This window comes from Pinus tabuliformis, chromosome X (assembly GCF_031772625.1).
Source record: "Pinus tabuliformis cultivar Carrire ecotype Pingquan chromosome X, CPIR1, whole genome shotgun sequence".
Lineage (NCBI taxonomy): Eukaryota > Viridiplantae > Streptophyta > Pinopsida > Pinales > Pinaceae > Pinus > Pinus tabuliformis.
Genome location: NC_142308.1, coordinates 1,322,828,701 through 1,322,841,966, shown reverse-complemented (window position 1 = coordinate 1,322,841,966; position 13,266 = coordinate 1,322,828,701). Strand labels below are relative to the sequence as shown.

The following is a 13,266-nucleotide window of genomic DNA, read 5'->3' as shown; positions in this document are numbered from 1 at the left end:
TAATTGGGCCAGTTTTGATGGACTCAACTTGGTGTACTGGTCTAACAAATCTCCAATTGAGAGTGGGGTCAGGTTTGGACCTGGTTGGACTTGTAACATCTCATTGATTGATTCAGCTGTGATGGTAAATAGGACTTTCTGGTCAGGGGACATTATAGCTCTCTGGTTGGGAATGTAACAGGCATGGCACATATGGACAATTTCAGGAAAAATATGTACTTGGGGAAACTGGTATTTGGGAAAATTGGAGTCCCAAAGGCCAATGTCATCTGAATGGTTTAGGTATCTATCTTTACTCAAACAATGAATTTTGAGCAGGACCTCATATGCACTTGTGTCTTTGATTTGAAAATCCTTGTCCGCCAGGGGAAGGTGGTCTAGGTCTAAATGGGGAGTTGTGATAGGTCAGACATCCATGGTGACAGGGGCAGCCATAATTCAGTTCTTGTGGATTTGAATTTGGCAGTGTAGGGTTGTATCAGAGGGTTGGAAGGCAATTTGGAAACTTTGAGAAGGGCTTGGGTATGTGGTGTTAACTTGAAAGTATTTTTCAATTAATTTTACTTAATTAAAGCACTTTAAGAGTGAACGTTTTCAAATTTTGAAAGGGAATTTGGTAATTCGTTCACAAATACTTAGAGTTTAGGTGAATTGACTTCAAAAATGGTGTTCTGGACGACGACGGAAAGATGAAAGGCCTATGAGAGCTTTGAAGGTGGTCTTTGCAACTTCTTTGAGGACTGAAATGGGGTCAATTGGTAGTTTTCAGGTTTGCAGGTGTCGCACTGGTTTGCATAGGTTTTCAAAGAGCTCGAGCAAAAAAAGACGAAAAAGGGCTTCTTGGCCTTTTTATTAAGCAACGGTCACTTTTTGGCAGGCAATTTTATGAATGAATAGTAGGTGGTTTATCGGGTTGAGCGGGGAGGCAATTTCCTAGGCCATTGCACCGCTTTTATGGAGGAAGTGGTATTTCAGAGGGGTCACCCGATCTACCTCCGCGCTTGACACGTAGCATATGGGGTTCGGGGCAAAACCACTTTATCGGACGGGTAAAGGTCGGGCGTCGGGCGGATCCGATATGGATATGGACCATTAGATGCGGGCGATGATGATCGGACGGTAGTCGGGTGAAGAAGGTGCACAGATGAAATGAACTAAGGTGTCGAGGGGGCCCAGGGCTTTAATCCTCAGCGGTTTGGGATTTATTCAAAGTTAATGAGGGGATTAATTGATCGAACAAGGTTTAATGACGGGATTAACCCAACATTACCAAAAACTGGTAAGTTAAGCAAATTTTGTCGAGGGTATGAAGTAGGGGGTCAACTATAGTTTATAATTAAACTAAGGGTTGGGATATTTATATAGGGGATTTAATTAATATACAGGAAAAGGTATATCGGGATTAACATAATTATATAAAAAATTAATATGAAATATGATGAGCGGAGTTGATATACCCCTAAGTAAAAAGGTAATGTTTGTGCATACGCTTTATACTTAGGATAAAATATTTTTTGTGGGCTTTTCAAATGAAAATGGATTTAACATGGAGTTGCTTTACTTTTCATATGCAAATGAATTTTAACCTTAGGAAAAGGGGTTTTATTAGGGTAGTGAAGGGGGATGACTTTTATGAAGGGGATTCTAACACTTGATGTCCATAAGTCATTAAGCCAAGGGTCCGGTCCCACCAAAAGTCAGGGAAATGCTCTGAGCCTCTTTGACTTGAAGGATTTAAAGTGCTAGAACATACTTGTGGATAGGAAATTAGTAAGCAAAACAATGAATGAGGGGGAGTTAATCATATTAACTTGAAAACCTTTGTTTTTTCTTCCATAATTGATTATACATATTGAAATATGTGTCTAAGCATGATACATATGTTTTGATCCAATCAAATTTATACTTTAGCAACCTTTCTCCTACTTACCCATTTACTTACCCTAACATTTTTTCTTCATTTATTTGGGTGCATTTAGGCTAGCAAACCCTTATCCTACTTTTTCTTTTATAAAACAAACTATCTACTTCTAACCTTATGTCTTCCAAGGGCTTAGATTAAGCTTATGAGCTCCTTTTATTTCTCTACCTATCTACTGATCTGCCAAGATTAAACTGTTTGGTCAGATTTTATTCTCTAATTATAAACATAAAATTCAAAGCATGATATAATCAAGATTAAATAGTTTGATTACCATGGATTGTGGCATGAATAACAAGCTGCACACAATCATTATTATGCATAAAATTAAATAGTAGTGGCATTTATACTTGCACACTTTCATGGTCTCTTTTTGTTTTTGGGGTTCATATATTTTCATTTTTGACCTTCTCTTATTCGTTTTGTCCTTTGATATTTCTTTTAGGACATACCCTCTTTACATTTTTAAATTTTTTAATATGGAAAACATTTACAGAAAGCAAAGGTATGTACAATTTTACAAGGCTTAACCTTATTCATTCAAAATTATGACTCCTATTGGTATAGGAACCTAACAGCTTCCACAATGACTTCCATGCAGTTATATGCTAGTATTATTGATGCTAGCACTAGTTGTTCTATGAGCATCATGTTCTATGAGCATCATATATGTGGAGCAGTATTATTGAGTTTGGGTGCTTTGTTTATAAAGACTTGATTCTAAAAGTTTTTAGAACTTTTTACAAACAACATTTATTTGTTGCTTATCTGCTTCGATTTCTTTATAATTGTTTTTAGTTTTAACTTGAAATTGCAAGACAGAGGATAGAGTAATCATGTAAAACCTCCCTTGTCATGAAATAATCGGTTTCAAAAAGATTAAGAGCAAATATTTGTTTGCAGTTAGATCAAGCCAAATGTATTTTTATTGTAGATTTCTTCCTTAAAGACTGGCATTGAATTGTTTGTATACAGATTTGGCTTGTTTGAAGAAATGATCCCAACAAATCAAAGCAAAATATAATGAATATTTTGTATGTCATGGAGCTGCAAATTGTGTTATGTTAGGAGTAAATAAACATATGCAGAGAGTTTTAAAATATTGATCAAATCACTAAACTACATATTTAATTTTTGAATTTGGAATAAAAAATAAATGAATTTAAAAAAAATGATTTCGATTTCTTATAATGTTGTAGTTTTAATGATTTGTGCAAATTCCAAGCAAGAGATTTTTATTGATTTGTGCAAAATAAATCAATAGATTTTCTGATCTTTCCTGATCGCTCGAAGCACGGGAAGAAAGCATACTAACCTATTGATTTGTTTTTTTATTATTTTTGCAAGTTAGCGTGGATGAAGTGTAAATTTATTCATGAGAAATGATGATTTTTTTTTCAAAGAAAAACAAGGCTAAAAACTCTAGCGAGATCTCGTTTTATTTTTCTAATCTATTGTGCCTTAACTTGCTTGAAAGATTTTTTTATTTCCTAGGTAAAAGAATGCTTCCAGTGAAGCCACCTACGGACTAAGAATTCGAAAATGCTCACATCAAGATTTAAAATTTTTACCTGATTATTTGCAAGGATGTGATTAACCTATTTTATTCTTGAATTTGGTGCAATGTTCTTTTGAAACCAATCTTCAATATTGTTTTTGCTCTCCAAGAAGTACATGTTTAACATCTTCAAATTTTTCATTTGTAGATGAATTAGTAAGAAATACGGGATTTGATAAAAAACTGAATTTAAAATCAAACTAAGTATGAAAAATAAAGAAGCTCAAACTTGAACACCTTTATGAAGATCCTGTTGTCACCAGGTTTCACAAGTTAGTCCATAAAAAGAAATTGCAATAAAAATAATTTCCTAAGTCTATCTCTAAATGATTATCCCTGGCAACGACGCCAAAATGTTGGGTCTAAAATGTGGATTCAAATTAGAGTTCCATTTACTATTAACTTGGGAAATTAAAACTTCGAGGAACATCCACCGTATGTGGACTTAGAGATAAACTAAACTAAGCTAGGTGAAAAAAATCCAAAGCTCCCTTACAAGAGGTCTTTCATTGGGATCTACAACACCTATTTTGTCATTTAACAAAATGAAATCTAAAGACATTGTGACAAGTGTAAGAAATATTAAATCTCCCTTACAGGAGACTATTCATTAATATTTCTAATCATAGTAATTTTACAAACAAAAATAAAATGAAAGCTTACCAAAACAAAAGTGTACTTGCTAGATAATGGGGGCCCTTCCAAGGATTCACAAGAAATCAAAAGAGAAGTCAAATGTAGAAGATCAAAGAAACTCCATTTTATTTATCATCAATTGCAAATTGCAATTACAAGTTCTACATTCTAAGAGGTTCTAAAATCTCCATTACAATGATTCTAAATTCTAACTTCTCATTACAAACTTATAAGATCCTAAGGTTCTAAATTCTAACTTTCTAACTTCTCAATTCTAAATTCTAAATTCCAAATTACAAATGAAGGAGATAACACTCCTATTTATACAAAAGTTATGATAACAAACTTATAAATGTGGATCCACTATTCCCTCTTCAGATTCACATATCTCTCAACCAATGGTGACATATAACCCTATCCTCCATGATCTTCTCCATGAGGTCCATGATCTTATCCGTGAGGTCCTTGATCTCCTCAAATTCGAATTTGAATATAGAGTGCCACATAAGGGTGCCTTAGAAGCTTCCTTTGTACCTACACATGTCAACAAACTCATTCTAATTGTTAGGTATAAGTATATGGATATTATTTTCTAAAGTTTAACCACAAATTCTCTTAAAAATACTAAGAATTAATAATATTTTGGAAAACACATTGGTAACCCATTTAATGATGAAAGTGAAGCTTATGTGGTGACATGGTGGTGGAATAGAAGTGAGAAAATGTGTGAATGGAGTGAAAGTGGATGTATTTTAAGGATAATTCTTAGGCCCAACAACAACAAAGGAAAATGCTCATGGTAGGAAAGAATATGTAGATAAAATGGAATCAGAAGGACCCCCATATATGGGAGAGGACCCTCCACTCCAAGCTATAGAGGGGAAATAGAGATCTAAAGGACAAGAGAATTTCATGTCTTCGAAAGAAACATCCATTCCACAAGAACATTTTGTTTCAAAAGAGGATAAGCTAGAAAATGAGGTGAAAAGAGATGTTAATGGTTTGAAAAAAGAGGTTTTTCATTCACCTAAAAGCACAAGGAATCATCAGGAATCTTCAATTTTTGGATTTATAGTCAAAAAATCAAAGGGTGGAAAGGAAATCCATGAAAAACCACATAAGAAATCATGTCACCGCAAAAATAAAGATTCTAGAAGTGCACATGCAGACAAGGATAAAGAATTAGGTTCTGAAAGGTCATTGGAAGAGGTCTTTCAAACAGTTCCTAAATAAACCCAAGATAAGGAATTGAGGGCAGAAAATGAAGCCAATTTTGGAAAAAATGAGAGAAATATGGTTGGAGATTTTGTACCTACAAAGAAGGATGAATAAGGTAATTCTTCCTCCTCTCCATCCTTTTCATAAGTGTTAAAGAAAAATCCAGGTCCCTCCCCCGTTTGACAAGAGGTAGGAAAGACCGCAAAGAACAAAATTCCAACTCCCAGAAAGCTCCAAGCTTCATTGATTTAATAGGAATGTCTTCTAAATCTTAGGGACTCATCTAGAACCAGGATCAACAAAGAAGATACCTCTTCAAATGACTAAAGAAACTAAATCAATATGCTAAGTAAATTTTTCTATTTGTTAGACAAGTGTTGGCGTATCTCCAGGTGGAATAGTCCTAAAACTGCTTTAATTTATTTGAAGGAAATAGTTGAAAAATTATGTAGGTGGATGAAAGAGCCTATATTTATTTAGATTGAACTCATGGAATGTGTTAGTGCCTAGATCGACCTCAGGCTAAAGAAAGGCAGGTCTAGGGTAACATCAAACCACGCTTAACCTGGTAGCTAGCCCTACCAGGTCGGGAGAGGGCTCTCTCCTTGTCAATCTCAATTAGAATATGGCAACTAGGGCTTGAGATGACTGAAATGAATGCTGATTTTAGGCTAGGTATAGTAGATCAGAGGATTTGATTGGATTTGTTTTGGGTTGAAACAGCAAGAGAAAAGATGATTTGGACTATGGAATCAATGTTAGTTTCTGCCGGCAAACCTGGGGCAAATTAAGTGCCATGTTCAGCCAAGTGAAGATTGTAAATGTGAGAAGTAGAGGGAGAAAGCACGTTGCCCTACAGGCATCAAACAAAGGATGGATCTGCAGCAACAACTTTAGATGAAATAAAATAACGAGGTTGCTCAACAGAGCATCTAGAAACAGATGAATTCTGCTAAGATAAACATTATAGCTAACAGCAAAATCATCATGAAAGGAGCATCATTATGGATGAATTCCTAACATATAACTTAGATAATGTTGAAACAAAGGATAAAAAAATAATATGTAAATGAATTACAGGAGAAAAAGACCATATTGAACATTTAAGCACCGTGATGAATCCCAGGCCTAAAGGGAAAAAATTGCTTTATTATGATATTCAATAAAACTTTACACAGTCCAAATGCTTCTTCCTGTTGCAAACATCGAACCTCTACATCTTCAAAACTAATTCTATTTATAATATTACAAAATTATTTTTATTTCCTCAACATAGGTAATAAAAAATAGAATAAAAATTAATAATAAAATCCTAACATAAAACAATATTATAACTATAAAACAAAACTAAATAAAACTCTCGTGAACTATGGAAAATAGAGTTGTTTTGAAAACCAACATTAGTGGATTTTGGCCAAGATCTACTTCATTTAAGGGTGGAATTCCACAAAAGCTGCCCTTGTATTGCTGTTTCAATCTTTGACTGCTGATATTAAGCCCTGAAATCTGAGATTTTTCTTAACCACTGCTGGATTTGTGCCTGACAACTCTGACACTTCAGTTTTCACCATTAATTTTCCTCTGTTACTCCATTTCCTTGAATCTGGGACAGTTTTCTTGAGATGGCTTTTCTGATTACATAAGTGGCATAAAGCTCTCCATTTCATGTTTGATGATTTTGTCAGAAACATCAGGTGGCTCTTCCTCGAGGCGCAAAGAAGATGGACTCACAACCTGCACTGCTTTCTTTAACTAGACACATCCTGCTAAACCTGTAAGCCTTCCAGAGATAACACGTGCTCTCTCCATATGCAAAGATAATTGACTCTGCACTTGAGTTACCTTTTTTGAATACACATGTCCTGCTGGCTTTCTTACACTTGCTGCATGATTTCGACCTTTCTAGTGTTTCCTCCTCTTTTTCCAGATGACAAATTTTTGACAACCTTCCCTTGGAGTGTCATGATATAGATTGATAATGCCTTGTTGCAGACTACAATGTGCTCTGAATTCTTTGGAAAAAGGTGGACAGAATTCACTAATACATCACCTCCCTTGAGAGGAGGTGGAGGTTTAAATGTTTGAATACAATCAGTTGTCTTCACATCCTAAACCTGTACAGTACAATCACTAGAAGCAGTAATAACATGACCCCCATCACTTGTGAATATTGCATCATTTACGTAAGATGTATGACCACAAAATTCCTTTAACGCTTTGCCAAATTTGAGCCCATGTATTCTTGCAATATTGTCAAATGAAGTGCTTAAAAGCTAACTACCATCACTAGAGAAGGAAAGTCTTGTAATGCCCTGAGAATGTGCATGCTCTGGATGCCTTAAACACTGACCTGTTCGTATATGCCATACCTTAATTTTCCCATCCTGTGAACCAGAAGCCAGTATCTCTGAATCTCGACTGAAGTCAACACAGAGGACAACATCATCATGCATCATAAAGGAATCATCAGCTTGATACTGAAGATCCTTTTTAAGCTTCCCACTAATGTAGACCCAGACCCCTATGAATCCATCAACTGAGCAAGAGACAAGGTATTGACCATCTGGAGAGAAACGAGCACATTTTGGGTGGCTTTGTTTCCCAAATTTAATTGTATGTGCCAGTGTTGTCGGATACATTTCTTCCTCATCTGCCTTTACTACTGCAGTGCCCCTGAAGAGATCAAACTGTGTACCTGGAGGAGGTAATCCTCGATGTTGTTGCCACTTCAAAGATTGACCAATCAAGGCCATTAATCGAAACGATTTGTGACCGCCTCTTCTCTTTTGAGGACTCGTGATAAGCCTCACAAAGATCAAAATATGTGTGAACTAGAAGGTGTTCCAAGCGTAGATAGCGCTCAGGTTGCTCCTGCTTCATGAAACCCATTGCTTGAGTCGGCCTTAGAATAGCTCTTGCAGTATCTAATTCTCGAAGTTAAATTATCTCCAATACAATCTGTTCATACAAGTCTTCTAGCTTCTTTCTAGGAAGTTTAAGCTATGCAACTTGTGGCAGTATCACATCCCATATTCCGCTATTGATATCTACTACAAATGTTTCAAGGCTGTCTACAGTATTAAGAGAAACCTGACATTCATTTTGCAGTGTTTGAAATGTTTCGTGCAAAGAATTCTCTTTGCAAAATGGTAGCACAATTTTTATAACACTTTTTACCATGATGTTGCAAAAAGGCATTTTTGAATTCCCATACAGATGACTCAAGGTCTTGGTCACCATTCCTAAATAACTCAGTATTCAACCGCACGCTATGGGAATTAATCCCCTTGACACTTGATGTGTTGAATATCATGATAATAACCTTTCTTTAGAAACTAACTGTGCGATTGTTGTTTCTATTTATTGCCTAGGTGTAAATGTTGCGCTTATAGTTGTGTGTGTTGTTGATGCAAGGGGCGCTGAGACTTAGAGTTGGGTTGGGCCTTCGGTCCTAAGTTTGTCGCCATGAGAATTAGTATTTTGAGCATGGAATCTTGACTCTTCCAATGTCTGTAAGCGTTCAATCTCAGTATCTTTCTTTGTAATAGCATCTTTCAGTGTTGCAATATGATCCTTAAGTTTCCTAACTCTCCATGTTCCTTTGTGCAGCACCTGTAGAAATTTTGAATAATTTAACACATATTCAATGGATATTATCCTGATCATGTACTATTGCAGAATACACACACAATACATAAGCTCCTCTACATTGATCATCAATTTAGCAGCATCAATAACAATAAAACATCAAGAGCATGCACACATTAACACAGTATGTAACCCGGGGAAAGCTTACAGCTGAAAACCCCACACTATCTGTATATTAATGATTGAGAACATGTAACATTACAATAGTCAATACTTCTCACAATTATCCAGCACTATCTCCACCTGTTACACACAATACAGCTCAGATCTGATCTCCAAATCTATTCCACTGCTTGCCTGCCTCCACTGCTCAATACCTGCTCAAGAATGAATGAGAATGGTTTAACCAAACTCGTATTTACCTCTAAAGAATCACTCACACTGGGAAAGACGTGAGCAAAGGCTATAATCACTTGGTATTGGCCAATTCTCATTGGAATAACTCAATCCCATTGATTGTGCAAATCCTCATGCACAACCATAGTCACAACTGATAGCAATCTGATCCTCTAACATCTGTCCCTGCTGAACTGAACATGCACATGCAACTGAGTTAACTGATGTATTCTTTAGTTGTATTATGAGTTAATAATTAGTTTAACAACTCATCATTAGTCTATTTGCAGTTAGACTAATTACAACTAGTTTAACCAAGTCAAACTGAACACAACTCCATCAACTCCACAATCAACTCCACCAAACTCAACTGATTGAGTTCTAACTGAAGTCATGCATGCAACAACTCAATTGACCCACAAAGAAAGCGTACTTCCTTCTGACAGCTGCATGTGCCACATCTGTAGCTCAAACTGAAGTGCTCCAAGAGAATAAGATCAGGTTTATATTCCAAATATTATTATGAGACAATAATATTTGACTTTTCTATTTTTGACAGCCAGTCTAAAAATAGACTTTGATCACTCCTGATGTGATCACTCCTGCTGTGATCATCCCTGCTGTGGTCACTCCTGCTGTGATCATCCCTGCTGTGATCCAAAAATAGAACTTGCGCCATAATTTGCCTACGGGCCCACTTAGTGAAGGCGACTCTTTTCACTAAGCGCCATCATCTTGTTGCAATCTCAACAACACCTAAGGAATCCTGAAGAATCTAAGTAGGCTTGCTGTTACGATATGGTACATGAGCACTTTTGTTGGCTAAAGCAGATATGATATCCGAAAGAGCTGACAGAGATTCATTGAAATGTTGTGCTTCTCTAAGTTTATACCCAGTGACCTCTAACCTGTTAACCCTCTCGGTCCCAGCAAGGTCAACCAAATGAAGGCACCCATGAAGAATAGCTCTAGAAGACAAGTCTATTCCTTGCACATGTACAGTCAAGACACTGTGAAAACGACTACTACGTTCATTGAGAGCAATAGCACCTATTGCCCTGTTCTTTTGTCCAATTTTCATTAAATCTAAAGCATCTGGTATTGATTCCACAGGCAACATACTAGCATCAGGAACACTGAGGCCATTGAGTTAGGATATGCCTCGGATCACAAGCCTCTTTTTTGAACCATCACTTGCAAGCAGATCGTGAACCTGCTCATTATATATTTCTATAATTTGAACACCAACTTCATACTAAAATAAGTCTCTTCTTGTCTATCATAGTCCAGCCACAAAACCAAACACTGACATTTCCTAGTTTCCTCTAGATCATTCAATACCTAAACTACTGCACAGGAGGGTCTTTGAGCCAATCACTCATTTGGTCATATCTTTTGATCCGAGAGCCGGTTTTTGGAGTGTAATATACCGTTGGAAATCTCTTTCCGAGCTGCTCCTGATGAATAGACTTATGACATGTTTTGGGCTAAATATAATGTTCAAAAAAGCTAACCAAACCAAACATAGTAAGATCTCATGTTGATCCCTGGTGACAGGCTGCGAAGACTGACTCTAACATCGGCTCCATTGGGATGGCAGCTCCTTGGAGGTGTCAAGAACACCGTAGACCAAGTGCCTCATCCATTGGGAAATACGGTCAAACAACTTCAAACTCAAAACAACTCATACCAATCCAAACAAATACATACTACAACTTGTACATAAACAAATACCGGAGACGAAATGTTGCCTTTGGAAGCTTATTTATTTACACAAACCTACCCTACTTTGCTGCAAAATCAATGGATCAAGTGATGTTGTAATGCCATATCAGCCATTCAAGTAAATATGACAAAGTTGCTGCTTGGAAATGCTTGAACCAGGAAACAACTGGAAATTATTCCAGCAATATATACCCATAGTACCTCTGGCTCTGTAAAAGGCAACCTAGTTTTTCTTTCAACTTAAAAATATATTCCATATATGCTAATATGGGATCATAGAAACCAGATTCTATCTGCTGCCCCAGCTCATTAACATAAATTTTGGCTGGAGATTGTCACATCCTCGCTGTAAATCATAACATCCTTCAATCCAACCATCCAAGGGCAGCCTTATCTTTTCTTCTTTGGGAGGAGGGAGAGTTTCCAAGAACTGTTTTGGGTCTTGGAATTCATGTGATTTAATTTGAACATCCAATTATTCAATTTCATTTTCCAATCTTTCAACCACTAAGCCAAGAAAACAATGTTTATTCTCAGGTGTGAGTCAGCTGGATTTCAAGCTAAGAAACAATGATGTTAAAAAACTCTGATCAATATGAAATTTTGCTATCTCATCCATTAAAATCAATAACATTTCACTAGATAATGGATTTTCCACATACCCTGTCATCGGTGATTACCATCAACGTTCTGAAAATTGGATTCTTTGGCAGTGAAGTCGAAGCTCAGGATCTTGAACATTGGAGTCATCAGGCAGATGATTTCAGCCTTCATATGTGTCTGACCACTGTCCACCATCAACAATCAAATCTGCAACTTGAATGATCTTTCCCGGAGAAGATCTGTCACCTCTTCCCCAGTATGGTCGCCACTATGTTAGTGCCTAGATCGACCTCGGGCTGAAGAAAGGCAGGTCTAGGGTAACATCAAACCACGCTTAACCTGGTAGCTAGCCCTACTAGGTCAGGATAGGGCTCTCTCCTTGTCAATCTCAATTAGAATATGGCAACTAGGGATTGAGATGACTAAAATGAATTCTGATTTTAGGCTAGGTATAGTAGCTCAGATGATTTGATTGGATTTGTTTTGGGTCGAAATAGCAAGAGAAAGGATGATTTGGACTATGGAATCGATGTCAGTTTCTGCCGGCAAACCTGGGGAAAATTAAGTGCCATGTTCAGCGAAGTGAAGATTGTAAATGTGAGAAGTAGAGGGAGAAAGCCTGCCGCCCTGCAGGCATCAGACAAAGGATGGATATGCAACAACAACTTTAGATGAAAGAAAATAACAAGGTTGGTCAACAGAGCATCTAGCAACGGATGACTTCTGCTAAGACAACCATTACAACTAACAGTGAAATCATCATGAAAGGAGCATCATTATGGATGAATTCCTAACATATCACTTAAATAATGTTGAAACAAAGGAGAAAAACATAATGTGTAAATGGATTACAGGAGGAAAAAAACATATTGAACATTTAAGCATTGTGATGAATCCCGGGCCTAAAGGGCAAAAACTGCTTTATTATGAAATTCAATAAAACTTTACACAGTCCAAATGCTTCTTCCTGTTGCAAACATTGAAACTGTACATCTTCAAAGCTAATTCTATTTATAATATTACAAAATTATTTTTATTTCCTCAACATAGGAAATAAAAAATAGAATAAAAATTAATAATAAAGTCCTAACATAAAACAATATTATAACTATAAAACAAAATTAAATAAAACTCTCGTGAACTATGGCAAATATAGTTGTTTTGAAAACCAAAATTAGTGAATTTTGGTCAAGATCTGCTTCCTTTAAGGGTGGAATTCCACAAAATCTGCCCTTTTACTGTTGTTTCAATTTTTGACTGCTGATATTAAGCCCTGAAATCTGAGAATTTTCTTAACCACTACTGGATTTGTGCCTGGCAACTCTGACACTTCAGTTTTCACCATTAATTTTCCTCTGTTACTCCATTTCCTTGAATTTGGGATAGTTTGCTTGAGATGGCTTTTCTGATTGCATAAGTGGCATAAAGCTCTCTATTTCATGTTTGATGATTTTGTCAAAAACATCAGGTGGCTCTTCCTCAAGGCGCAAAGAAGATGGACTCACAACCTGCGCTGCCTTCTTTAACTGGACACGTCCTGCTGAACCTGTAAGCCTTCTAGAGAGAACACGTGCTCTCTCCGTATGCAAAGATATTTTACTTTTCACTTGAGATACCTTTT

The 13,266-nt window shown here is 36.5% G+C and overlaps 1 pseudogene; it reads right to left on the bottom strand.

Annotated features, from left to right (window-relative positions):
- Positions 1-7,207: 7,207 nt before the first annotated feature.
- On the bottom strand, positions 7,208-8,573 carry LOC149144962 (suppressor of mec-8 and unc-52 protein homolog 1-like; annotated as a pseudogene).
- Positions 8,574-13,266: the final 4,693 nt, after the last annotated feature.